Source organism: Haemorhous mexicanus, chromosome 7, assembly GCF_027477595.1.
Source record: "Haemorhous mexicanus isolate bHaeMex1 chromosome 7, bHaeMex1.pri, whole genome shotgun sequence".
NCBI lineage: Eukaryota > Metazoa > Chordata > Aves > Passeriformes > Fringillidae > Haemorhous > Haemorhous mexicanus.
The window spans coordinates 2,661,046-2,686,825 of NC_082347.1; the positions used below are offsets into that span (position 1 = coordinate 2,661,046).

General features: G+C 42.6%; 1 protein-coding gene across 2 annotated transcripts in view; it reads right to left on the reverse strand.

Annotated features, from left to right (window-relative positions):
- CTNNA3 (catenin alpha 3) overlaps window positions 1-25,780 on the reverse strand; it is a 411,569-nt gene that overhangs the window by 301,183 nt on the left and 84,606 nt on the right. Inside the window, exon 1 of one of the 2 annotated variants that reach the window (XM_059850815.1) lies at window positions 20,663-20,753. The exons of the other annotated variant lie outside the window; for it this stretch is intronic. The gene's annotated coding sequence lies outside the window, so the exon portion shown is untranslated. Of the gene's footprint in view, window positions 1-20,662; window positions 20,754-25,780 lie in introns of those variants that run through there. 2 annotated transcript variants of the gene reach the window in all.

Genomic DNA, 25,780 nt, shown 5'->3' on the forward strand with positions numbered 1-25,780 from the left:
AAAAAAAGCAAGAGTTCCTCAGTACTGGAAAATCAAACATGTGGACAGGTGTGCCCTTTGAAGAGAAAACACAATTCTCCCTCACCAAGAGGCCATTAACATTTGTGTGAATAACAGTTTTGCTGGTCAGTGAAAGCTATTCTTGCTTCTTATACTTTTGATAGGTTTTTAATTACAGCCTGAACTGAGTTTGAGAGAAGCAAGGAAAAGCCTGAAATAATCTTCCCCTTTGCACTGAACTCCTCCATGGCACTGACAGGAACACTGGCAGAGTTGGTGCCTGCCCTTGGGACATGTCATGCCAAAGCTCTCAGCAGCTGATCCAACAATCCACTGCCCTTTACCAGGCCTTCAGAACTGGGACTTGGAAAGGCTGAAATACGTAAACATGAAAGAACCACCTAAAGAATTGAGAAGTCTGAAGGAAAGCAGAGGTCTTTAGGAGTGACTAGAGATTCCTGCAGCCACCTTTTATCAGCGCTTTCAAGGGACAACAATTCAGCCCGAAGCACTCACTGCCTTACAGTGTGGCCTCCTCTCAGTGCATGCAAATTACCACAAAAAGTAACTTCTGGTAACTTCACACCCACAGCTGAATTAATTCTTGGTAGGGGAGCCAGAAGGATCTGAACTCTAAATCCATGACCATCACAAATTGGCTGTAACAGATTTACCTGTTCCTTTAACAAAAGTTTCAGTATCTCCCTTATTCCCCAGCACAGCAGTTTTAAGCAAGTAAGTGCTTGAAAAAGCAGACAATGAAAGCAAAGGGACAAGATGACAATCAGATAGGCATTTTCTTTCCATAACTGGCTATCACTCAGCTCTAGGGCATTCTAGAGAGAAATTAAGGGACTTGTTACATGCAAGACTTGCCTAAGTTACAGGGAGAACTTAAATGCAGGAGTACAGAGGCAGGAGACATAAATGTAGGTACAAAACATTTTGAAAATGTAGGTACAAACCATTAGCCCTGTCCCAAAACTCCTTAAGGAAAAAGTTATAGAGACAAAGTGATGGATGGTGAAGTATCAGGTTTGTTTTGAAGTTCATTTGAAATAACAAGAATATTCCCATGGCCACAAATAAAGCATTTCACTTTGATTTGTGTCCATAAAAGCTGTAGAGTTCCCTGGTATGCTTTATAAGGGCTTGCTCCTTTTTTTTAATTGAAGGCAAGAGCAAAACTTGACTATGAAACAGATGAAATTCTCACATATTGACCATATGCTGATGCACCACATTCCCATGCCTATCCTGTATATGACACTCTCATTCCACTGTAATTCTGTACATTTTCAGAATGACACATCTCAGCTCTATCACTTCTACTGCTTCCATCCTTCAGCTCATTTTATTCTCCTGTTTCAGTGTGGTTTATGTTCATCCCTCCTCTTCATGATCAGCTGGTTTTCAGCTCTGTCATCTTCATGGAAAATATTCCATTGCCCTACTGTAATTTCCCATCACATCATTCTCAAGCCACTCAGAACTGTGGCTGTCCCTTTATGCCTTTGTTTTCCAAGTTTTCATTCTCAGGATTCTATGGCTGAGTCTTGAAATGGCCCCAAGAGGTCTGAACACCCCATGTCCATGAAATTTAACAATATACCAAAATCCTTAGGCTGAAAATATTGCCACTAATTCTAAATACAATACATTCAGAAAAAAAATGGCAATTTTCTGTCTTATGAAAGTGCAGTCAAGGTCAAGCAATCAGGTAGGAACACAGGCACAACAGCAGAAGCTTAATAAATGCTGTAAGGCCTTTGCAAGAACCTTTCCCACCTTTGCCAACTGCTGAGATATTCATCTGGAGCTATGAGCATTCGTCCCCAGCCAGTTCACATCTGTTGAGAAGTAAATACACTTCTCCAGGCTAGAGGAAAAAAACATTTCCTGCAGACCCCTGTAATTGCTACAGAGAGACCAGACCCAAATTATCTACCTCCTTTTTTTTTTTAAAGAAAAAAAAAGGAGATTTCCTTTTAGTCTGTGGTAACCTTTCAACTGCCAGTGATGATCAAAAGAAAAATGAAGAAAAGAAAAAAAAACAACATTCCAAACTGGACTACATTCTTTTCAGGACTGAACAGAATTCTTTATAAAAATATTGTGGTTTGCCATACAGTTTTGTAAGTACAAACTTTTAGCTGCACTTTCTGTGTAAAGTAAGTCTAGAGTTTTACACTTCCTGACTGAAAAGACAGAGGGCTGCCAGAACTTCCCCCTCACTGCACAGAAATGTAATACTATGCAATGAAAATCAGCCTGCAGAACAGATGCCTCCCTGAATAGAAAGCGCAATGTGAAGGCTTCTGAACGGTAAATCTAAGATAAGCTGGGGCTCCTGATGCTCATCTGAACCTGAACTCCAGACAATATGAAGCTCACACATTGCTGGTAATTAAACACTGCTGTGGGTTTTACTCCAGAATTGCTGTCAGAGATGAGAACTACTACAATTGCTGTGATATTATTAGATTATTTATTAATTTAAATGAACAGGAGGTTCTTCATAACTAGAAATGTTACTGAGACACATCTCACAAGGAATGAAAACAGGAAGGAAAGCTGCAAAGGAGAAGATACAAATAGGGATGTTCCCTGTTTAGTTACAATGCCAGGAGGACTGAGGTCTCCCTCCCCAAGCACTTCAATAGCAGGAACCCTCTCACCTGTATTTCCAGGCAGACCAAAGGTATCACACTCACTGACAAATTCAAGCCACTCACTTGAAAAAGCATTTACATTTAATGTGCAATTCCCTGACACAGTGATTATAGCTGAGGTTAATTACATTCTAAAGATAATTTAACTTGAATCACGTCTTACTCTTCTCAAACACATCCAAGCATATACGTAGCCCTGGGCCTCGAGATCCAAGGTGGTGGAGGTCAGGGTTAAAACATCTGAAGAAGAGCAGGTTAGGGTGGAGAGGAGTGGCAGAGGGACACAGAGAGCAGACAGCCTGGTTTTCCAACATGCAATTCAGGCAAGCGCCATTTGGTAATGCCATTTGGTAACTGCTGCTTTTCCCCTCTGTTTTTGCCCCAGATCCCACTGTCCATGAACGTGTCAACATTCCTGGCCTACGAGCAGCCCACGCTGAGCTACTGCGGGGTGCACCACGAGCTGCTGGCCCACAAGCCCTACGAGGCCAGCAGGCAGGAGGAGGCCATGGACACGGGCCTGGAGGCTGAGCTGGACCTGAGCACCATCACCACGGCGGCACGGGGCAAGGAGCACGGGCAGCAGCTGCCCTAGGGGCTCCTGAGCAGGGAGCAGCTGCCCTAGGGGCTCCTGGAGCAGGGAGCATGGGCAGCAGCTGCCCTAGGGGCTCCTGTGCAGGGAGCAGCTGCCCTAGGGGCTCCTGGAGCAGGGAGCAGCTGCCCTAGGGGCTCCTGGAGCACGGGCAGCAGCTGCCCTAGGGGCTCCTGAGCAGGGAGCAGCTGTCCTAGGGGCTCCTGAGCAGGGAGCACCAGCTGCCCTAGGGGCTCCTGGAGCAGGGAGCAGCTGCCCTAGGGGCTCCTGGAGCAGGGAGCAGCTGCCCTAGGGGCTCCTGGAGCAGGGGGCATGGGCAGCAGCTGCCCTAGGGGCTCCTGAGCAGGGAGCAGCTGTCCTAGGGGCTCCTGAGCAGGGAGCACCAGCTGCCCTAGGGGCTCCTGGAGCAGGGAGCAGCTGCCCTAGGAGCTCCTGGAGCAGGGAGCACCAGCTGCCCTAGGGGCTCCTGGAGCACGGGCAGCAGCCAAACCCTGGGGGAAGCTATGGACACAGTGAGCTGGCAGTTCTGTGGAGTGTGGGATCCCTGTGCAAATTAAAAGTCAATCTCAAAGATTAATTGTTTCCAGTCTACAATTTGTAATTAGTTCAGTTGTGCAGTATTTTTTTGACTTCAGAGTATGACCCTTGAAAGTGAGTCTTTTTCAAAACTCATCCTACCTACCTGTATAAACTGTACAGATGTAATGTATTTTTCATATTGTAAAGTTTCAATTACCAAGAACAACTGGTATGTACAGTGCCATAATTTAATGACATCTTACTCTACAAGCTTCAGTTTCTAAAGCTTCAAATTAACAACAGTTATCTCTTGTGTTATTAAGTTACTCTGTTTTGTAGGGATCATTTTGTTACTGCTTTTGTGCCCAGACAACTTTAATCTAAAATTCTGTCCTTTGCAGAATATGCACCATTTTTACTGTGTTTAATGTGTAGAATTTTATCTACTGGTTCCAGAGGGAGGGTTTAACAATTCAATCATCTAAGAAATTCTTGAAATATACAGCCAAGTTTTCCTAGAAATGAAAATTTAAAGAAAAAATTAATTCTCCTCAAACTTACTGTTGCCTTGAAATACAGCCTGACTTTCACAACAAAGCTTGGTTATGCAACTGTTAGTCAAGGCTGATGATATTTTATTAAGTCTCACTGTTCTGCAAGGCAGTACAGGACAGGAGACTTCAACAGGCAGCTACAAAATCTGCTGTAAGAGTCTGCCAAATCAGGCATTTGTATTTCTGCTTAAAGACAAAGGGGTCCAAAACCTACTTCTGTCACAGGCAGCTGCTGATAGAAGTGGCAACAGAAACAAATCCTTATATACTACTCCTAGAATGTGAAATGTCATTCAAAAGAAACATCCACTTGCTGAAAAATCTAGTAATTTGGAAAAAATGCTAAAAGTTTACAGTCCTTTAACATTATGATAAAGCAAACAAAGAAAAAAGCCCAAAACCTTTAAAGAAAAAAAATTAATGTAGTATTAAGTCTTTAATAATTACTACATTGCTTATTTGTCTGTCATTTAATATCTGGATTGAAGCATTCTTATACCCCATTCTTTTGTTTTAAATCTTCAAGACTTCTCAACACTGTATGAGAGTAACTTTTTATACCACTACACACTACCCTGTAATCATAAAAGATTACAGAAATTAGGAAGACATTATATCATGCTGACTCTGTGAAAAACAAAATGGGAACACAAGCCTTCCAAAATATAGGAAAAAAAGTTTCATATGGTGAAGCAACTTTTTTATAATAAAGAGAAATTATATAACCACAAATCTATTTTTCTGGATCTTTATCCTACCATATTTTCACATAGCTTCAAAGCAGAAGACTGAATTTTAAAATTACAGGGCAAGAGTTTGTACAAAACAAGGTGAACAGAATGGAAATTAACTTCAAAAATTGGTAACAAATCAATCTGCATTCAGTACCTGTTAAGTGGAAACAAAGTGTCAAAAGAGAATACATTGTACTGCTTATTTATTAGCACTTCAATTTTCTAACATATTTTGCATAAATTATTTCCTCTTCAAAACATTAATTGTCTTTGTAAGACACCTGCACACTTCAGTTCTGTATTTCTTCACTACACTGGTCCTTGAATCTGTTACCTTCCACAGTGCTGGAATTCTCCTACACCTAAGTCTGAAAACACATTTTGCTAATTGCCCACTGCGAACAAACATGCAGGAGTCCCTCTGGAGCCCAGTGGTGCTCAGGCTGCAGGAAGAAATTCCCTGAACCACTCCACAGTTGGTTTAGAGGTGTCATGGTGGCATTCTGGCTATTGGAGCAGGCCTGAGCTGGAAGGAGCAAACACCACCCTCCCAGGAGGTGGTTTCAGTTGTTCTTACTCTGTCCTTCCTGCTCTGAGCTTGGACCTGCTGCCCTGGAGCATTTCCAGTGTGTGAACAGGGTCCTGGCACCAAGGGAGCTCCTCCACATGCCCAGGTGTTCAAAGGTTCCAGTTCCCCAGCTTAGACTGGGGAACACAAGAAGATACTCTCTTGTGCAGAGACACAAGAAGTTGTGGATGAATGTTTAAAGAGGCACAGCTGGGCAGATAGTCACATACACACCAACAATTCCCCTTTTCTCTTCCTCAATCGTGAATTAAAGACTCCCAGTTCCAGATGTCACAGGACAAATGGCAGAAGCAGAGTCACAGAATTAGCTCCTGACAGAATCCTCATACTCTCCCAGTCACTTCCCAGGCACCTGAAACACCAGGCTCTCTGTAACCCCAGCAGGCCACTCCAGTGCTCTGCAAGATGGATCCAGCACCCAGGGCCCAGAGCAGCAGGGGTGTGTGCCCACCCCAATCCCAGACTGCTAACACATGCCTTCTGTACATATCCAGTGGATACCCTTTTAAAAATGGACTCTATCAGCCTGAAATCTGTTCTTTTCAGAAAGACAGATACCTTCAAGAAAGCTAGATGGCAGGTAGGTACCTTCTCTAAAAAATCCTCCTGATGAAAAAACCTAGGTTAAGCTAGCCCAGAAAAAGACCCACTCCTGAATCCTGACCTCAGCCTGTGCACACCTGCTTGCCAGACTGCTGCCAGCTGGGTTCTGATTCTGGCTGCACAGGAACAGGAAATGCTTTTGTTCCATGGATGAAAGAGAACAGCATCCCTCATAAAGCTCCTAGTTAAGTTAGCAAGAAGAAAGGAGTCTGTGGGTTCAAGTATTTATCAAGAGGGGTCCCTCTCATGTATCATTTCCCTTTGCAGCAAGAGCCACACACCAGGAACAGAGGTAGCCAATGGCATCCACCTCTGTCTCAGTTAAGTGACACCACCAGACCCTGGCAGGTCCTTTTACCAGGAAAAGGCTGGGGAAGGTCATTAAACTTGCAAAATACAGCCTGAGAGACAATATAACCTCTAGCAATGAAAAACCAGAGACAATTTTAAAAATAAACCTAGCTCCCAGCAACAATTCCCACGTCATCCACCAGTGGATCATGCTGCTACAGCAGTGCACAGGGCTGAAACATCCAGTAGCAAAGCAAGCCCAAGTATCTCTGTCATGGTCTGAGCCTGGCGAAATGCCAGTGCTTCTATGAGAAAACCTCTTTTCTTGGTATCTGCTGTGAGATGTGATCAGAGACAGAGCAGAGCAGGCTCCAACTTACAATTGAAAGGAAAAAAACTTTATTAACTTAAAGCTACAGGGAAAAACACACAGAACACAGGATGAAAACTTTCCAAATTTCTTCTTCTTCCCCCCACCAAATTTTTTAATTCCGTTACCACCCTTTGGATAATCAATTCTCAATTCTTTGAGAAGAGAGGAGTCCCTCTTGCACCACAGACTTCACCCAGGAAACAGTCAAAACTTCTCGAGTCTCTGTGTCACATGTGGCACCGCCCGGAGAACATTTTGCCATCGTGACCTCTTCCTTCCATGTCCAGTGCTCTCACCACTGCACATGGACCAGAGCTGCTTCTAGGGTTTTTCCTTTTAAAGATGCTTTGTCCAGTTCCAAAAAAGAGCACAGTCCCTCTCCTTTTGGGACACCTGTCCCCCCCAAATTTCACCCCCTGGGGCTGAAGGGTCTCTTGAACAGAAATCATCTTCTTCTCTGAAGACGGAGGGCACCACCACCCTCCTCACCCGTCGTCTCTGTTCACACACTTTCACATCACCGCACTCTCCTGGCTCTGAGCCATTGCCTCCCCCTAGGATGCAGTCTCTGTGTCACAGGAACTCAAGGGTTCTGTCCATAGCTATCCAAGAAAAGTCCAGCCAAAAGCCACTCCATCATCTCCTCCCACCTAGAATTCTTCTCAACTTCTCTCAATCTCACCAACTCCAGGAGGAATCAGCATTTGCAAGGTTTCCATCGTCCCAAGAAGGGTTAAAAGTCCCAGGCTCTGCCGGTTTGGTTCATGAACTCCCACGGCTGGCTGCCCTGCTGGGCACCCCCCCCTTCTCCTTCACTCCAGCCGCGCTATCACAAGCACAGTCTGCTCTCTCTCTCTCCCTCCGGGGGGAATGGGGGATGGCTGCCCGAAGCCCTCGCAGTGCAATGCTCCTCCACCCTTCGGCCCAGGCCTGGCCCACCTCCCTCCGGCCACATGGCTCCCCTCCCCCCTGCCCAGCTCGGAGCTGGACAGGGGAGAGGTCTCCTCTGGTCCAGGACCGGAACTCAAAAGGAACTTCCAGTGGGAGTTCACAGCTTTTAATCTATGCTCTCAGTGGACAAACCAGGTGCCAATATTAAAATCTGGACACCGATTGGCATGACCACACCATCCAAAAAAAAAAACTCATTTCCCCTCAAACCACGACATTCTGCCTGGAGGTCCTCCCTAGGGAAGGGGGTGCATAGAAAGATTAATTACTAATTTGACAAATTCCTGCATGTATCTCAAGACAGTAAAAAAAAAAAAAAAAACAACAAACACCATTTATATGAGAAAGCAAATGACTGCTTCAATTAAAAAGTTACGGAAATTTGCAATACAAACTATTCTCAAGGGATCTGAGAGCTACCAGTAACATAGAATCCCCCAAAATATACACAGTTTTCAGACATACATCGTAAGTATCAGATTTCTTTTGGCAGCACACAACCAGTGGAAAATGCCAGCCTCAGAAGCTGTGTACTAGGCTTGCTCTACTCACTCCATTTCTCTCTTTCCTCTCTCAAGGCATGTTTTACCTCTTATTATTTCCAACCCTCAGACTGGACACGAGAACAGAAATTGTGCAAAAACCGTAACATGAAAGGTAAAAGAACCAAAATAGAAGTGAAAGGGCAACACTATGACCTAAGAAATAGGCCAGGATTGCAGCGTCACTGAACTGTAATAAATTCATGATATTGCTACATTAGCAATGAAAGTCTTTAAAGATGGTAAATGTTAATTAATGAAATGATCATTTACAGTGTCACACACAAGCAGCTGGATCCAGTTCCCAGCTGGGGTAGCAAAAATGGTCTGCTGAACAGGTGAAGAAGTGAACAGCTTAACTCATGTCCTGCAGCCTGATCCTCCTCTCTTGGGGCAAAAGTCTTTCTGCTCCATGTTCTGAACAAAAAAAGGGTTAAAAAAAGGGTTACCCATTTTTTTTTCCAAAAGTTGTAGAATTACAAGTTTAACCAGTTCTGGCAAAGGAGTGCTTTTGTTAGCTGCTTGTTGTAATCACCTGTTAAGTATCAGGTCGTTAGCCATCTATGGTTGAGAATTCACTCTATTATATCAGCATCACCCTGCTTGTGGCCATGTGGGAGGATGGCATCCCCCCCCCAGATGGTAGAGGGGAGGGGATCAGGAGTTGATATGCAGATAAGTTTAGAGCCAAGATGCAATGGGGCAAGCCCCCATTCCAAACGCAATTAATAAACCCCTAAACCAGCGAGCCAATACAGAATTTAGGGATCAAAGTGGTCTCTAGACATCAGGGTTGAGGTGAGAAGCCAGCAGACACTCTGACAACCTTAATGGTCCCTCACCACAACTTCAGAAGATGTTGGTTAGAGCCAGGACCCGAGGCTGCCAACCACAAATCAGGATCCCGGGGGTGTATACCTCACCTGCTCTCGTGGGGCTGGACCCCCAGCTCTGCTCCCTGATGGACAAAGCTGCATTTGCCTCCTCCCCCGAGTCACTCCAGGGAGCTGCAACGGTGAACCAGCGGAACCGTCGGGCCTCCCAACCTCGAGCTGATCACTTCTAATAAAGGCATCAAAAAAGGAGAGATATCTCCTGCCCTGTGTATTTCACTCCAGTATTTGTACAGGTCCCAGGGCCTGGGCTTCCCAAAGGCAAATCCAGCCAGTAAAGGCTGAGTTTAATAAAGGCTGAGTTTAATAAAGGCTGTAGCTGCTCACATCAGAGGAACACCCAGCCTCCAGAACCTGCCTGGCACAGCAGCTGAGAGATGAAAGCCAAAGAAGAACTGAAGACTGGGGCAAGCACACAGCTGTCTTTCCCTGGAAAGCCCCCACAGATCCCAACTCTCTGTAGGTCTGGCACTTCCTGAGCAAACATGGCCTCACAGCAGTCCCTCTCTGAGTGTGCACACAGCTTCCTTGAAGCCACAGCAGCTGGTAACATTTACAGGAAATGCTGCCTGCTCTCCTCGTTCAGGTAGGAATGAATAATCTCCACATTCAACACAGAAACACGACCCTCAGGTAATTACCAATGACACAATGGCAGCTTCCAGGGAGCATGGTTAACATCCCCTCAGCCCCCAGAGGGCAGGCTCCATCTGAAACCCTGAAGATTTCTCTTAGGGAAGGCCGGGGAGTGTGTATCTTATAATCAAGATTCAGCTAGCCAAGATTCAGAAAGGAGAAATGCTTTTTCCCAGGTTTCTCAAGTCCATCATGACAGTAACCAAACAATAAACCTGCTTGTCAGAAGTACTGCAAACACTTTTCAACACAGAAAGATACTTATGAAGCTCTAATAGGTACAAGTTTGACCATAATGATCCATACTTAAAAGCAGATGTTCCTTAAATTCCTCAAAGAAAATCTAACATTTGAGTGAATTAATAGCTCTGTTATAAAATAACAAAGCCTGGTTCCATTTTATTGTTCTACCTAATTACAGAACCTGATTAATTTCAGTTATAAAGTTTCAGAATAAGATGAACATAATCAGAGTTCATGATTAATGTTATTCTAATGAAGCCCCAAGAAATTAACATTTTACCACTAGAACTTTGCCAAGAATTTTTATGTAAGCTGAAGTGCAGTGTGTGCAAGTGTGAGAATCCCACGTGGCAGGGAGCTTCCATTCTACTTGCTCACCATCAATCTGGAATGTAAATAAGCCTCGTTAATGGCAATGGCACAGGAGCTCCTGCTGTGGGACAGCAAAGGAGCCAGTGACACAGTCCCACAGGGACAGGGGACACGCCAAAGTCCCACCCAACGGAGGGGACACTCCTCATATACAAATGAGCATTAATTAGTGCTGCATTCATACAGCATTGGTTTGGATTAACCACAGCGTGTGATGACTGCCTTATTAACTGCCTTAGGTCAGCTGACATGAACAGGATGGATGCTCTCCTAATCAACACCAGAAGAACTCAGTGTGCAGTTTTACAAGAGTGTGTTTTTTCCAGCTTTCATAGAGAGTATTTCCCACTTTGTATTCCCTAAGAAACAGACTTTTAAGGTGGCTGCATGTCAGCACTGGTTCTATCTGCAATCTAACCATAAAGCAAGTGCTTCAGTGAAACATATTTCAAAGCCCAGTAATTTAAACATTCTTAGACACTAATTCTGTGTTTCTTAGAGAACGAAACCTCATCAACTTTTGCTGAGAATACTCATTAAAAGAAAATGATGTGTCTCTGCAGCACTGTGCACTTCAGTAATTTCAGTAGTTTTATACAAGAGTGTGTCATAAATGAGGCATGGAAAGCCATTAACTGAACAATTCATATTGAATAATTTGTTGTAATTTATGCTTTCAAAAGAAATAATGAAAGTTATTTATTTTTCTAGTAATAATGATGCACCTCCCTTTTATGTCTTGCTGTTGGTAACTTTATTTTTAAAGAACCTGTAAACTTGCACAATTAGTCCAGCCTCCACTGCCCAAAAGCCTTATTCTCCTTGTCAGGAAAGGAAAAAAATACAGCTATCAATGGTGTATCTGAACATGCAAATAGGATTCATGAAAAAGATGTATTTTTGTCTTCTGCTTCAGCACTACCTAGACAGTTCATACTTCTCTTTGGAGAAAGAGCTAGACTGCAGAAGGCAAAGTCTAGCAGTCACAACTGAGACTGCCAGCAGTAAAAGAGAACTATTCAGACTGAGATCCTGCAGGGAAATGCCTCTCAGGTATCACCCCCAGAGCTGAGCAGCTTTGCTGCCAACCAAGCACACGGTGAAGCTTCTCTCCCTCCTTTTCTTCATCACTACCACTTGCAAATACAGATTCATAAATATAATAATGCTAGAATATGCTACTAAAAATCAACCTCTTTTTTCATTCTCCCAGTACACAAGGTGATGCAAAGGTTTGGTTTTGTATAACCTCTTTGCACGCTAGAGCCATGAAGAGACATTAACAGCTGTCAGTATGAACTGCACTAAGCCCACTTTCATCAAGTGATCGTAACAGAAACTTCTGAAGTTTCTGGAACAAATGAACATGCTGCCCTGCCCATCCCAAAGCAAAAACAACTGCACAGGTGTGTCCCGTGGCACCGAGCCAGAACCGGGGAGGGCTCTTTTGACAGATTTCTGGGACATAAATAAAGTGTAAATGTGGCAACATTATATCTGAGAAGCGTTTCTTGAATAAAAAAAGGTGAGTGTTCCTACTAAAGGGTGAAAGGACAAGGCAGAGAGAGAGGGGGAAAGAGACAGAAGACAAGGACAGCATTATCACAAGAACCCCTGAAACCTTCTCCCATTTCTTTATTTCTCTGAATGACTCCTGGCATCTCCAAACAGTCACTGAAGACACCCAGATCCCAAAGGGGAAGAAGAGCTGCGTGTGCTCTGCACTGCAGAACCCATCTGGTGCTTCAGAGCTGAGGAGCTGCCTGCCCCTGCCACACTCACAGGCCTGGGCACTCATTCACTCCTTCCTTCCCTACCTACCTGCATCTTGAGGCCCTACCTTTCCTTCAGCAAAGAAATCAAAATACCTGCCAATATTAATTAAAAGAAGATAATTTATACTGCTAAATTACACTCCAAGAATCCTTCCTGTAATACACAAGCATCTTAATATACACTAAAATTATTCTTTGAAAAAAATCGTTGGTTTTTTGTTTGGGTTTTTTTTGTTTTTGCTTCCCAGAATAAGCATTAATGACCTGCTTTGAGAGTTTGTGTTTAAGTTTTTCTTTTACAAAATAAGGAAGGAGGAGAGGAATTTATGCAGGAGCATTGTTAATCCACAGAAATACAACAGTTACCAAAAACAAGACTCACACTGCTACCTAAAATTTGAAGATTTAAATGTAGAAATAATTCAGCATTACTCCAGAGAGAGGATGTTAAGAAAGGAGCTATAAATGCAACTAAGCTATGCTTCAGGAATGAAAAAAAAAGTATTTTCAAAATTTATAGGGACCTTGAAGAGAAGATAGTTAAGGCTGGTTTTTTAAAAGGAGGTACAGGCTAATAAGGCACAACATAAAACAGAAGATGGGAAAGATTAAAATTAAGTCTGGAGTGGATACACACAGGCAAACCACTGGAGAATGAGATCTGCCTTTCTAAATGTGAAAACCATTTCCATTTTCTTTAGTACCAAGCATCTCCTGTACATGTCAGTAAGCAGCAGCATAGTATCTGAATCAAATCAGTAACAGGGATAAAAAAAGTTGGCCTTACACACATGAACTAAAAGTAAATAACCCCAGGAAAAAAAAGAAGTCAGACCTGGATCTGCAGAAGTTCTCAGGGAGGCAGATGAATACAATGAGGCTCTAACAGACCTATACTAGACCCTCAATCGAGTGCTTTTATGTTAAAAATCACATTGCTACTGGCCTCTTTCACCTAGGAGGACTTCAGAGAAACCAAGGGAAGTGGAAAAGTAAATCAAAGACAGAATTATTGATAAATAACAAAAAGACACCAAAGTACTGCCCATATGAACATGAATTCAATTAGATGTGAAGACATACACTGCTGCCCACCAGCGGGTCACTGCTCTGCCTCAGGGGTGTATTTTTCCATTAACATCACAGTTTTCTGGACTATCAGTTAATAAAGTCAACATTGGAAAATCATTTTAAAAATAAGAAAGCTTTAAAAATACAAAATCCTTATTACAGATATTGCAGCATCAACAGTTAGCTAAGCTGAAAGGGCAGGAGCTGCTCTGTAAGTTCAGTGTCTGACTGAAGGGACTGAACCCATCAGAAACGAGGGGAAATGGGGGAACTCCCCAGAACAACCCTTGGAACCTTACAGGTACTTCTCACCCAAAGCCAGCATCTCCTTTGGAGCTGCCCAAAAATAAATCAGACTTTCACTGAAAAACATCTTCAGGAAAAACACCCAAGAAAGAAAACAAATTCATTCTGTGTAAACAGGAGAAGGGAGAGATGTGTAAAATGGAAAGAAAGGAAGGGAAATTACAGAGAGGCTGATGGAAAAGGAAGATCCAACGATTCGGTGAAGAAAGACTTGCCAGAGCTGTAAGTGCTCATCATGGTAATGGATTAAGGGAGGAAACAGGAAGGAATGAAAATGGAAGGGCACAAATCCAGCTGCTCCTTCACAACGGCTGGCCAAATGGAATCCCCGGGGGCAGGGGAGTGAACAAACAAGGTCTGCATGCAAAGATGCCCGGGCTGTAACAAAGGTGCTTGTTCCATCCGGACAGCACAGTGACAAGAGAGACAGACAGCACCATTCCAATTGATGTCATCACTCCAGCTTGAATACTTCCTTCTGTTTGGACATCTCAAGGTAGATCCATTCTCTTCCTTCTGTCTAAAAAAGCTTTTAATTCGCAGCAAAAACTTGCAAAAAATTAGGTTTAAAAAATCGATTTTTTTTTTTGCCTCCAGTAAAAGCACACCAAACTCCATAAAATATTCTGCTCCCCAAATTTTTATAAAAATAAGAGCTTTGCAATCAGATATACATGATTTAAGGATAATGAAGCAGGTTTTATGGGCTGCAGAATATTATAAATCTTTTCTGATTTATTTCAGGGTAGAGGGAAAAGGGGAGTTGTTGAAGGAAAAGATGATAGATCACATCTGCCTGTGGGTAATAAGGCTTCCTATAAGAAAAAATGGCATACTCTGAATAATTACATGCAGTCTGAGGCCAAAAGAGACAGAGTCTAGTCCTGGTCAGAAATTTCAGCTGCCACAAAATACTTGTAAAAAATGTGTGAGGAAAATATGATGAATTCTCACTGGTTATCAACAGTTTTTCTTCTGCTAATTTGCTCAGCTTCAACACTAGGTCAAACGATAATTTCACCTTTCTGCTTTGCAGAAATTCTTCCATTTTGCATGATAAATGTCAGCAGAAACATCAAAACCACAGCACCATTCAAAGAAAGAAAAACAGGGGAGATATAACCAGGACTGTATTTTAACCAAAATACCAAGCATATTTTTCAAATGAAGATTGTAAGACACTACAATAAACCAGAGTGTCAGGCAACAGAGGCAAAACCAAAAAAGAACAGCATGAAATATTCAGTACAGACCACAGTCTTAAAAAGGTAGTAAGATCCCCAAGAGCTGAGCTTAACTCCTTCAAACCAGGTGATGCTCTGGCTCCATCCAAGCCAGCTGCAGCTCCCCCACTGGCTTTAGAGGATTTGATATTTTCAAGCATTGGGTTTGTTGCACTTGTGCAGGAGATGATCAGGAGTCAGCACAGGAGATAAGAAGGAGAGCTTTATGCAGCACAGCAGGACACAGGCAATGGCCACGACACACTGGCTGCTCCCATGATCAAATGCTCACCTTTTCCAGGTATTCCCTATCCTCAAAGAGTGCTCCCTTAGAGGGGTTCCCCTTCCTTCTCACACTGGAGATACCAACTGACCCATGCAGTGATTCAGGGATTTAAATGTGGCACTCAGAAGTGGCTATGGGGAGCCTCCCAGAGACTGTCCTCCTCTTGCCCACACCTCCTCCACTTTGTCCTGAGAGACTCCAGCAGGCACTGAATCAGAGCTGGGCTTCACTGCAACAGCTCTGAGAGAGCAGCACAGCTGTCCTGATGGGCAGCAGAAACTGAAAATCCAAGTGCTGCTCAGCCAACCCCTCTCCTGCTCATCATGGACCCTTCCCTTCCTACAAACCTGCTCTCAGGCTAAGAATCTCAGCATCTCAGCCAGGCTTTTCAGATGCTGTAACTTTGTAAAGCTCCCTCACAGCCACAGAAGCATGGCCTTCCTTCTCCAGTCTCCTGCAAGAGAGAGAGACCCCAGCCTAGGAAATTCCAGATGTTTCTCTCAGATGAGCGTTTTCAGCTGTTCCCAATGAAAATGCCTTCTCCCTTCCTCCCAAACAGCTCCACCTGAGCAAGGGCTGCAGCCCAACAAGGAAATTAAGTGACCTTTCTCCCTGCCTCTGAGCCCAAATATAATGCACTGCAGCATTGAGTAAAGAGTAAACAATTTAATAACAAAAATTATGCTATCGATCACACCATCCCAGAACATCAAAAGTCACATTTTATATCACAGATCATAGATCAAAAGCACCAGAATAACTTATATTTTTCTTCTTTGTAGTTTCAGGAACTTCAGGCTATTTTCTAGGTTGCCATATGTATGACTTCAGCACAAGCTAACGAGATATTGAGTGAGAAATCATTAGCAGCTGGTCAAGTAAAACCACTCCATCAATCATTTTCATTTCCTTAATGTCAACAATTCTAATTTCAACTTTGGAAAAAAACCTGTGTTTTAAACTGTGAAATACATCACATAATACAGTGACATTTGATAGTATGCTTTTAGATTCTCAAGTTTACTGTGAAAAAGTCAGTTCAACACATAATGAAGTCATTCCTCCTTTATAACCAGCAAACTCAATTGTAGGGAGGAAAAAAAAGCTGCTTCATCTAGATGAGGCAAACAAATTACCATCTATTCCAGAATAAATCCATTATTTTGTACCTAAAGCACCAGTAAAAATTCTGGAAGAACTGCAAAGCTGTCTTGTGTCTTCTATTTACACAGACACATTCTAGGTTGCTCTTGAAATCCAGTCAGTGAAACCAACCCATGACAACCACGGGACCTTTCAGGAGACACAGCTCCAACACCATGCCCCTCTGAGTCTACCTGGTGCTGGTTTCTGCAGCCAAACATCCTCCCAGCAGAACTCTCCCTGCTGCTGGGCAGGAGCTGCTGAGGAGTGGAGCACTGCAGTCAGTCCCACCAAGCCCCATCACCACCCATGTTTCTGTGCTCAGGACAAGGTACAGTGTGACCAGGTCCTGGGGAGGCACAGGACCAGCTTCTCCTTTGGGCAGTCTGGAGCAGAAACACCCTCCAGCTCCACAGCTTTCTGCCTACTAGAACAGGCAGACTATGGACCATGGCAACCTTCTGAGAAGGAAAACTCAGGTGGCCAAGGGACTGCAGCGACTGCATCCCCCTCCCCTCTCTCCTGACATGAGCAGGTTTCTCTTTCCTTGCCTCCCAGCCCAGGGCCTTGCAGCAGCACCCAGCTTTCCATCAGTCCTGGAGAGCCTCCTCTAGAACCCTGGGAAAATTTCCTCCCTTCAAGTTTTAGGCAAGGTGCAGTCCCTGGGGACCAGCAGCCTCCTGCCCCCCAGGTGTCCCCCAGCCACAACGTGCTGCAGGCAGCTTCCAGCCTGATTTTATTCTGACACCAGGAAATTACTGGGGATTTCTGCCACGCAACCAAATCACAGAAAGAGTTGGATGCTTGGGTTTGTTTCATAGTTCATATCCATTCTCCTCAGAAAAACATGTCAGTATGACAGAACAGCTCACATATTACATTACACAAATGCAATTTGGTTGCTGAAGTTTTAATCTTGTAGAGCAAAATTCCTATTTTCTATTTCTTGTACTTAAGTTCCAGTTTATGAACAGATTATAGGATGCAAAATGGTTAGGTCGATCCTGAAATATTAAATTTAGATAAATCTTTCCAATGCAGTTATAAATTTGTCAGGATACAAAAACTCCTGCTGATATGATAAGCTGAATCATTGTTAAATGTACTGTTTTCATGCAAACAGCTCATAAGAAAATAAACTCCAAGGATGCCTACAACTATTAATAGCTTCTTTTATTAACCAGCCTTCCCCAGATGCCTGAACACAAAACTGTAGAAAGGACAGATTATTATCTGTATATGGCCTGGAAATCTAAAAACCCACCAAATTTCACTCTAGTTTTGATCACTGCATAGAAAAAGTATTTACTGTTACAAACCTACACTAACCTGTGGGAAAAAAAGCAATTTGCAGTAAGAAAATGCAGTATGAAGACTGGGAATATTACTTTTATAAACTGTAAAGCAATGATCAGTGGGGCTAAGGGGGAGCTCAGGGTCACTTTGCATCCTGAGCACTCCAGACCAGCCCAGGTGCTCCTGGAGCTCCCAGGCAGCCCAACCAGTCCCAGCTGTGTGCTCCAGCACCTCTCCAGGGCCTCCCAAGGGAACTGTGCCAGTGCTTACTCATCTGCATGGCTGGGGTTTTTACTGCACAGATTCTGCATTTTGCCAATTACATTTGTCTTCCTCTGAATGGAGGAGAGAATACAGAGAATAACCTAACAGCATAAACCTTATAAAGCCTCTTCCATATCTGAAAATATCAGCATGTTCCTCTTCTCCTCCACCTCTGCCTAAGTTACACAGACTCAGTTAAGTCAGCTGCTTCCTACTTTGTATAAGTTCTAAAATCCTTGCTTCATTTTGTTCCTTTTATCAGTCCTTGTTATTCTTAAGCTGTGATGCCTAAAATTTCCAACTGAGCTGAGCCCTACTGACAGTTCATTTCAGATTTTCATATGGCATTGGGAGCTGTAGAGCAGTACCACTGTCAAGTCACAAATCCTGCATTTTTATCTATACAGTGAACTTCTTCCCAAGAGTCATTTTCTGCACTTATCATTTCAAGCTGCAGATTTCAGACCCTTCCACCAAAAAAAAAAAAAAAAAAAAAAGGAGGGTAATGCTTTTATTGACCTACAAAATCCTTTGAAGTTTCATTTATTACTAATGAAAGTACACCATACACACGGGTCCTAGGCCAGTCCTTGTAGAATCACACTTCATTAAGCCATCCCAAATTGACCTGCAATGGATTAAATACCAATTCACCAGGAACACTGTTTTGCAGTGACCTGTATTTTCACTCATTATACAACAACTGTGCTTCTCAAGTTTGCCTGTGAAAACATCCTCTCAGTGTGCACTGCTGTGTATAACATTAAGCAGTTTCCAACTTCCCTTTTAATCCCCAGCCAGCTATTCTCTCAAAGAACTACGTGTATTTGACAAAACATACTTTCAAAATAGATGCCTGTGGCTCAGCACCACTTTCATATCCTGAGCAGTTTTAGGAAATGAATATATAAGGATTTCCTGCAGCTTCTTCAAAGTTATTCAAGTTAGAGTTAGTTATTATTCTGTTAATTCCCTAGATAAAGAAATTTATCTGTTAAGATAAATTTGGCTTTTTTGTTACCTGGAAATACTCGTTCCTCACAGATTTTTACAATCAAGGCAAATGGTTCACAAACTCCTTTCTTAAATATTCCTGGACTCTTCCTGGCATATACTCGATTTGCCTTATTGATTGCATTAATTTTTCCAGCTAACTATTTACAGGAAGGCTGAAGCAGGCAGGAAAGAATATTTCTGACTTCCTCTCCCCCATTTAGAAAGGTCTTTACTTTCCCTCCTATTATTTCCTTTTAAATTACTTCCAGTGCTCAGATTTCCACCCTTTTCTTCATTATTACATTTGCAAGTTACTTCCTTCTCCTACATGAGCAAAGAAGCCTTTGGTGCTGATCAGACCATGCCTTGCTCTTGCCTCAGAATGTGTTATTTGGGGAAAAGAGCAGAGAGCCATGCTGGCCTGGAAACCACCTAAAGCAATCTGTGTCCCTGCAGCAGCCAGGCCCCCCAGGGCATTCCCAGCAGTGGTTCCCAGGAGTCCCCCAGCAGCTCTGCACAGAGCAATCCCAGGACACTGCTCGTTTACTCCACCTCATTCACTTCCTCACCAACAGGGAATGGGAGGACAGTGTCATATTCCAGCTATCTGCCAGCAATGGCTGATTCCAGATTCACAGATCTGTAGCACAGATACACAGACTCTTCACTACAAGAATAAGCTAGGGGACAAAAAAATAAAACTTCTTTCCTTCCTTAATTAGTGGTTAAAACAAAAATCTAAACCCATTCTTCCTGATGATTTTTTTCAGCCTCCCTATTTTACTTAAGTTGTAATAGCTATAGTTGTAATAGATCTGCAATAGTACTTTACCAGATCTGCATCTGAATAAATGCCAAACAAGTCATTTTAATATCTGACTTTTGCCAGTCACATTTCATCCAGACATGGAATGAGAAAAAAAAGGCTTACTATTTGCTTCTAATTCTATCAGACATTTAAAATGGCACTGACAATGCTACAGACAAACTGAAAAACAGAGCAAGAACTGAAGCACAACACCAGAAGTCAGGAATATAACTGGAGATTCTCCAGAGAAATCTTTCTTCTATTAAATTTTACCAATTTATCAAAAGCAGAATCTTCCATGGAAACAGAGAAAGCACAACAGATCTGACAAAACACAGGCATATGCCCTGCTAGCTCTGTAAGACAGCCTTGGGACCAAACTCTGAAAGTTTCAGATCTGCTGTTCCCAGTCTTTCTGGGAAGGACCTGGAGATCCCAGTGGCTGAGCAGTCTTGCTCTACAAAAGCTGCATTCTTAGAGCTGAGAGAGGCAGGTGCTCCAATGATCCAATAAACCAGGAGCCAAACAGCCTGAGGAGCTGGCAGCCTCACCCGGGCTTTGCTCAGATTCTGCATGCTCACCTGCAGCAGCACTCTGCTCTCCCCTTGGGATCCAGGAGAATTGTTCATCTCAACAATCTGGTCAGCTGCTCCCAGCTGCTCAGGAGAGGACAGGTAAAAACTGCTGCCAGCCCTGGCAGCATCTGCCAGCATCACCTCCAGCACCCCAGGGCACTGCATTTCAAAGTCCTGCTTTACTGTGCAGCTGCACAGCTGAACACAGGAGGTGGCTGACAGAATTCAAAAGATTATCAGGCCTCTTGTTTTTCAAATTAGAAACAAGTTTTTCTGATTACTTGAAAGCCAAGCAATAAAACCTCCATTTCCTTGGCAACTGTGGGACAGATCCCAAATGCCATGATGACCTTACCTCCTTAGCAAACAGCTATGAGCAGTCACACAGCATTCCCCCTTTCCTTTCCCTACTCATTCTTTGGACTCCTTCAGTTCACACTTTCTACAGAATTTTGCAAAGTTTTCCCCTATTTCACTTCCTTATTACTGCAAGCAGTAGACTGGAAATAGCACTGTAAAACCACAATGGTTCTGGCTCATGTGCAGCTGCTCTCTCCTCTGTGCACTGCCCATGGGAGCAGGTGCACAGGCAGTCAAGGCACGTTAATAGTACAGGGCTCTTCTGCTGTAGTAAGCAGAAAAGAAGCATTAACCAAGTTCCCAGAGAAGAGATTTACCTTGGGCTCCATTTTTTTCCCCCATTAACTGCTGCCAGGATGTTTGTAATTATTATATTCCTTATTTCCTCTTATTTACATGGAATAAAAAAATGATTATTATTCTTCATTTCTCCTGCAAAGAGCTAAATATATTCAAGAAAATGAAGGGAGGGATTCCTTTAGCAATTATCTTCTTTTACAGACTGATAATTCCTCCCATAGAATATTAGGGTTTAGAAAAAATTAGAAACATCGCTACTTGATAGAAAAGATAATCCTAGATTATTCCTGAGTACAGCTCCTAGTCAAGTAGCTAACTTATCATTTCTTTCCATCTTTGTATAAATGTCCTTTGTTTTTTCTCCTGATAACGAAACAATGGTTAAAGACAATTAGAATAACCTAAGATAGTAAGGATTTTCCAGTATATATAGCAATTAGAATCATTTATTTAATGTATTCCACTAAGCACTGCAGCTCTCTGATTTAAGGCATTTATTTTCTTTGCATATTCAGAGAGAAAGAAAATGTGCCAATTGGCTACACAGGCTTAGAAAACAACCATGAAAAGCAGTTCTTGAGGAGAGCTGATCTTGAAAGGACTAAAGCACATCTTTTTTATTAATATGATGGGGGGATGGTTCCATTGTTTACTTAGCCAGCCTTCTGATCATACACAATGGTCACAAATGCAAATGATACCAAATTATAATCTTCCTTTTTATTTTACTTAATTAAGGAAAGAAGAGTAGCATGTCAGGCAGGAACAACAAACAACAACTGGAAAACAATGCACTGAAAGGAAAGTTAAAAAAAGAGGGAAGTGCCAATAAATGCTGTTTGTGACCAAAGACAAAGATGTGGTTTTGTTGTTTTGGTTTTCTTTTCAAAAGAAGACGGAAATGTGGAATTGGGATTTAAATCTTCATGTTCCTGATCACCTTTAACTCATTGTTTTAAGATCTGGCTGAACAATTAAGACCAAGAATGACAATTTTTCTGCAATATGAAGTGACCATAAGCTATTTCACATAAAGCTCCATTGTTCATTCTTCATAAAAAAAATATCAAGAGAAGCTAGGCAAGAAATTAAGTCCAAAAGTCAGCTGACAACTATGCAGGTATCTCCACTTCCATCAAAGAAGTCACTCCTGGCACTATAAATGAAGAAGTGCAGCTGCATACAGCATCCTGAATGCAAGTAACTACAGGGAAAGCGTTTGGTTTCAGCCATGCAATAGATCTCTACAGTCATGGGATGAAATTCTTAGGGAGAGCTTTTAATCAACCACTTCCCAAATGACTTCTACAAGGTATTATTTATAGAGAGGATTCATTACAACAGAATTTAGCACAGTAACTACTCTTCTTTCATCATCTGAAAATTGCCAGGGATTACTCAAATGAAAGAAACTTTCCTTTACTACTTTATGTAATTTTTTGTCCTGGCTTCATTACCTGAATATCTTTCAGCCTTCCATTAGTAAATAATGAGATTTACTGTATATTACAAGGAGCTGGCTGGGTCATCCAGGACATTGCACAAACACGGGAATTTATTCAAATGTTTGGCATCAGACAGCACAGATTGAAGACAGCAGCAATGTCTGGACATTCTCCAGTCCAACCCAGTGCTTAAAGCAGAGTCAACTCCAGCCAGGCTGGTTTGGGTTTTCCATGGGCCTACAACACCAACATTCCATGAAGAGTTCCCTGAACTATCCAATTATGATTGATCTTTTTAATTAGAACTGATACACAAACAAAAAGTAACTTTCAACCTGAAACAGAATGAAATTTAGAAATATATCTGGACAACAAAAATCAGCTGCATTATACCAGAGGATAAAAACTATAACAAATGCATCTGAAACAGCAGACTTCAGTAGCATTCCCAGAAATGGCACCCTGACATTTCAGAAAATTACCAGTCTAACATCCCCTAGAAAACAGCAAACTGGTTGACAAAAGTCTTATGTAGTAACAACCATTTTCAATAAACTCTAAAAATAGGAAAATTCTCATAAACTAGCTAGGTAGATGCTGAGTTAACAACACTTGATTATTTTTAATGCTTGTTTGGTACCATAATCAAGGATTTATTTCATCTTGGGGAGAACAAACACTGCTTTATTGAAGGTTTCTTGAAAAAAAATTAATCTTGAGCAACCCAGAACATTTTCAGGGCTGCCAGGTCTACTAAACACAAATTCCTGACTCTTCCAGTGAGTCACCCCCACAGAGCCACGAGCTGCTCCTCATGCTACCTTACTCCAGTGCAAGGCTCCAGGTCAGAGCTGATCTATCCTGACACAGCCCAGCTCAGAACCATCCAGGAAAAGCAGGGCTGAAGGAGAGAAAAGCTTTTATTATCCTTCTCCAGCTCATATGCAGAGATCCCAGATTACTGCAAGGTCTCTAAGAGCATCTATCATCAGGTCCATGTAACTGCAGCTTATTTTTCAGCTGTAAATCTATTTGGGGAATTCACTAGGCTACTTCTGTCTTTTAAGTACACTTAAGATCCTCCTCCTTAACAATTCATATCTAATTTCCCCATAAAACAAAATGTTCACTGCAAGTTAACATTTAAAAATTATTTTCAATTACACATACTGCATACAAAACAGAAGAAAATCCTCTGTAGGAGTGTTCAAAGTCAACTCAATCAACTACTCAGACAATATGAACAACAAAATCATGAAAACTACATATTTTCTTGCATAAATGCCAGCATAATATACCATATAGGCATACCAATTTTACTGCAATACATCCTTTTTTGAAAAACATAATACTCAATAAAGTCATAAAAAACCCAGCCATGAATAATAAAAGAACTGAGTGACACTTCCCACCCACATATGGAAATTCTTCTAGTTTACATTTTGACATACCTCAATTTGAAACTTCTCTGGAACACCAGTTTTCTTAAGACATTGAAGTATGAAGAGGACAGTAAAGTAAGCACATTCTCTTTTTGTAAAAAGGCTCTAATAAAAGTGGGTTTTATTTGTTCAGAAATAAAAAAGAGTTTTAAAACCAAGGATTTCAAGAAGTCACTTACATCAACCCCTTCCATGAATAACCTGAAGCCATTCTGTTCCTGAAGATTTTAACAAGGAATTTCTTCAAACTCCCTGTTAGTCAAGTCTACCAAGCCTGGGGTCAGTTCAGAGAGCAGCTACACAGAACTTTGCAAGTTGCTAAATTACCTGTGAAAGAAACTGCAAGTAACCATAAAGGACAAGTTAAACAGTCCCCTGTTTTTACCTCCTCAGGTGTCACTGACAACCAGGAAAGTGTTAAAATTCTTCATGGGGAAACCATGAAGTACAAGTAATGGCAAGCTGAGATACCAGTATGCTTGAGGCATCTCTACATCCCTCCACTCTCCAAGAGTAAGAATGGCAAAAAATAGCACAAAAAACCATTATCAATCAGACTCCACACCCAGACAGTGGGCCAGAGCTTAAGCTCTTACTGTAGACTCCTCAATACAGAGGTAGAGCAAGGCATTAGTGCTCCACAGCAACCAAATTTAAGAGCTGAGACAAAGAGCAAGGCCCAGAACCACACCACCAATAAACAAAAACTCCTATAAATAAAAATGGAGTTTCCACCCATTTTCTGGTTTTGAATTTGCAATGCTCACATTCCAGTAAGTGACCAGTCAGAATCTGAAACCTAGAGAGACACAACAGCCCAAGTGCCAGCTATCCACTGTGTTCCCTTTCCCACAGCCTGACCTTCCCCATGGCCACACAGGCTCTGCACTGCCCACCTTTCCCTCAAGGGCTCACCCAGTCCAGCTCACTCCCTGTCCCAGCTGCCCCTCTGCTTTCAGGGATCCTGGCTCCTCATCTCACCCTCACTGCACTTCAGCTGACGTGCTCAGATCCAAACAGGTCTCATCCCCAGAAGCTGTGGACACAATCTGGTGGTGAAGAACAAGGCTTGGGAGCCTCGAGGGAAGCCAGCTGCATAAAGCTCCAGGAGTTGTATTCCCAGCAAAGTTCAGGTATGCCCTACAAGCAATACAGGGCACACCTGACCATTCCTGAGCTCTGCCACAGAGCACACAACATTCCTGCTCAGCCTCAGCTGGCCTGCCCTTAGGCTGGGTGGATGGCCAGGGCTTGATTAGCAGTAATACAAACATGCACAAGGTGGGAACTTCAGTTCCTTCCTGATCTGCCTCAAGGTAAAATGTATCATTATTCTCCTCACGTGTTTTAAATGGAAGCACGGCTGGTGTGAGGAGAAGGTCTGGTTTGGCTCTGCTCCCTGCCACACACAGCACAGCTGTGGGACAGCAGGACACAGCAGCTGCCACCACGGTGGCACAAGAGCCACAGGCACAGGCATTACCCATGCCTGACCCAAACATCTAGGTAATCGTGACAGAAAAACCCAGTTAAGGAACAAACATTTTTAGAATAGACAAGAAGGAAGTGAAATCAGAAGTGAAAAATCAGAAAAATACACTGACCCACATATATATACACACACATATGTATCTCCAACCATATGTACAGCCACAGTAAGGAGAGGAACTATCAACTAAAACTAATGAAGCTCAAATATCATGGAACAACAATCAAACAGTAAGGGGATTTCAGTTCCAGAAAGCAGCTCTCATACCAGTGTAGCTGACCTTTCTCTACCAGCTCTAACAACCCAGAGGCTTGAAAGCCAGAGGAGGATGCAGAATAATTGTTCAGGCACACCTCCCTATTTAATGATGGCAGACACAGCAGCACCTGCAAGCACTCAGTGCTGCTCACAACAGCCACTTCCACTCAGGCTCAGCA